The sequence below is a fragment of the Danio rerio genome, chromosome 1, assembly GCF_049306965.1.
Source record: "Danio rerio strain Tuebingen ecotype United States chromosome 1, GRCz12tu, whole genome shotgun sequence".
Lineage (NCBI taxonomy): Eukaryota > Metazoa > Chordata > Actinopteri > Cypriniformes > Danionidae > Danio > Danio rerio.
In genome coordinates this window covers 35,146,696-35,149,631 of record NC_133176.1, presented here as the reverse complement: position 1 = coordinate 35,149,631, position 2,936 = coordinate 35,146,696, and the positions used below count along the sequence as shown (strand labels likewise).

The window sequence follows — 2,936 nt, the reverse complement described above, 5'->3', positions numbered from 1 at the left end:
AAGGAGGCGTGCTGATTTATAACTCAGTTTTGCACATTTCTCCATTTAACAGGTAGGCGGGAGAGTATATGATGTTTAGCCAATCACTGTTTTCCTGTCAAATAAAGCCCCTCCTTCACGCATTTCTCATCTTTTTAAAGGGTCAAGCTGTGAGACTGACGCTGTCACATGTTAACAACCCGCGTGATTTAACTCTTTGTTCAAATTATCTGCATTTCAGATGACAACCTGCCCAATATAGAAGGACAGAAGGATAGGCTACATTCAAAATCAACCATATAAAACACATTGTTAAAGAAAGTTTAATTTGTTAAACTGTTTCTTTTATACTTGGAGTAGCTGTGCAGCATGCGAATTATGGTTGAGGAACGGAAGGTAGAAACGCTTTGTAAATGTTCTATCTACAAGGAAAAAATAGCCTACTATTGTAACTTATAGTATATACTATACTGCTTTTGAACTTATTACAGTTAAGTATATTTTACCATAGTATTTGTTTATTAATGCTGCATCATACTGTGGTATTAACTATTGTGAACTGGTAAATTAATAAATACTGTAGGCCCTACTATACTTCAGTTTTTACTGTGGTGTATTGCAATATAATACAGCTGTAGAAAACAGTACAGTATCAGGGCTTTTTTTTTTTTTTTTACTATAGTTGCTAACTTGCTGTATACCCTACTGAAAAAAACAGCTTAAACCAGCCTAGGCTGGTTGGCTGGTTTTAGCTGATCAACCAGGCTGGTTTTAGAGAGGTTTTGACCATTCCCAGGCTGGTTTCCAGTCATTTTCCAGTCAGGCTGGAAAATGACCAGCCCAAACAAGCTAAAACCAGCTTGACCAGCCTGGTATAAGCTGGACATAGCTGGTTTTAGCAGGGCTCCCAGCCTGGCTAGGCTGTTCAAGCTGGATTTAGCTGGTCATCTCCCAGCCTGACCAGCTAAGACCAGGCTTGAAATGGTTGGAAACCAGCCTGGAATGGCCAAAACCCCTCTAAATCAGCCTGGTTAACCAGCCAACCAGCATTGGCTGTTTTAAGCTGTTTTTCTGCTGGGTGGTTACCACAGCAACTGTATAATTACCTCAACAGATTAATTTAACAGTAAACTTTGAAGAAAAAACACTAAATAACATACCGGTCACTTTACATCTTTCCAGGTTACTGTACCCATTTTTGCCTTTTTAAATTCTCCATGACAAAGTGAAACCTTTTGGTCCATTTAGAGATGACAGCATCACACAGTTGCTGCAGATTTGTTGCCCATACATCCATGATGTGAATCTTCTATAAGATGCTCTACATGATTCCGATCTGGTGAATTTGAAAGCCATTTGAGAATAGTGAACTCTTCATAATGTTTAAGAAACCAGTTTGAGATTATTTGAGTTTGTAATGGTGTGTTTCATGCTGAAAGTAGCCATCACAATATGGGTACACTGTGGTCATAAAGCGATGGGCATAAGACACTGTAAAAATGTCTCCATTCAACACTGTAAATTAAATTCCTTTATGTTGTCCCAAAATAAATAGTTTAAGTTAAAAACTAATTGTTTTTACAAATTTAAGAGTATTGAACATTAAATGAATAAGTTGAGGATAAAACTATGCTCATTTGGTACTACATTGACCCAAAGTGTGCCAGAAAATTATCCCCACACTTTTACAACACTATCAGCAGTTTGAAACATTGATATAATGCATGAAAATCTATGCTTTTATGTTGTTTATGACAAATTCTGACTAACCGTCCAAATGTCATAGAAATCGACTTGATCAGGCTAATATCTTCCATTTCCATTTCTGTTTCTATCTGACGGGAAATGCACTGGTGTCTCTTCTGCTGCTGTAGCTCATGTGCTTCAAGGTTTGACTTTGACATGTTCAGAGAAGCTCTTTTGCTAAACCTTAGTTGTAAGAGGTGGGTATTTAAGGAGTTAGTTCACAGAAAATAAAAATGCTGTCATTAAATACTCCCCCTTATGTCATTCCAGCCTGATCTTACAAAAAAAAAAAAAAAAAAAAAAAAAAAAATATATATATATATATATATATATATATATATATATATATATATATGTATGTTTATATATATATATATATATATATATATATATATATATATATATATATATATGTATGTATATATATATATATGTATGTATATATATATATATATATATATATATATATATATATATATATATATATATATATATATATATATATATATATATTTTATTTTATTTTTTATTTTGCCAATTTAGTGGCTTATTCGCAGATCGAGTAATTCGAGTTCAGTCATACGAAAATGTATGATTTTAAAAAGGAGGCGTGGCACCCAACCCTACCCCTAAACCCAACTATCATTGGGGGATAAGCAAATCAAACTAAATTGTATGAATAAGATCATACAAATTAGCCACTAAATTAAAAAGTTATGTATTGCTGTGAGATTGTGTTGGTCATTCTAATCCCCTGGGAAATTAAAGTCGAGAGCTCTCTCGTCCTCCAGCAACATTTTTTTTTCACCAGTGTCTTCACTTTCATGTCAGATCAGTTTGTGCGTTTATTATAAGCACTACAACGTATTGCCATTTTTGGCCACAAAAGCCCAATAGCCCACCTTTTTTTCCAAGAAAATATTTTTAATGAAATGGAAATTGCATTTCTTCATGATTCTGTTGCTTGGTTTAAAATTAAGTAGGTCAAATTGACCAAACATGCTTAAATCTCTTGGGTTGCTGCTATTTAATTGACTGATTAGATATTTGTGTGAACAGGCAGTTGAACGTATTTTGTTTTATTTATTTATCAAATTTTAACTCTATTATCAAGTTTTAAAGGTATAGTTGACGCAAAAATGAATATTTTCCTCATTTGTTCACTACTTCCTCAAGGGGTTCTAAAGGTTTATCAATTTCTTTTTATTCTG

At 33.7% G+C, this 2,936-nt stretch overlaps 1 protein-coding gene across 2 annotated transcripts in view; it reads left to right on the top strand.

The window, feature by feature from the left end:
• LOC141385860 (uncharacterized) overlaps nt 1–2,936 on the top strand; it is a 741,913-nt gene that overhangs the window by 669,043 nt on the left and 69,934 nt on the right. The window lies entirely within an intron of this gene.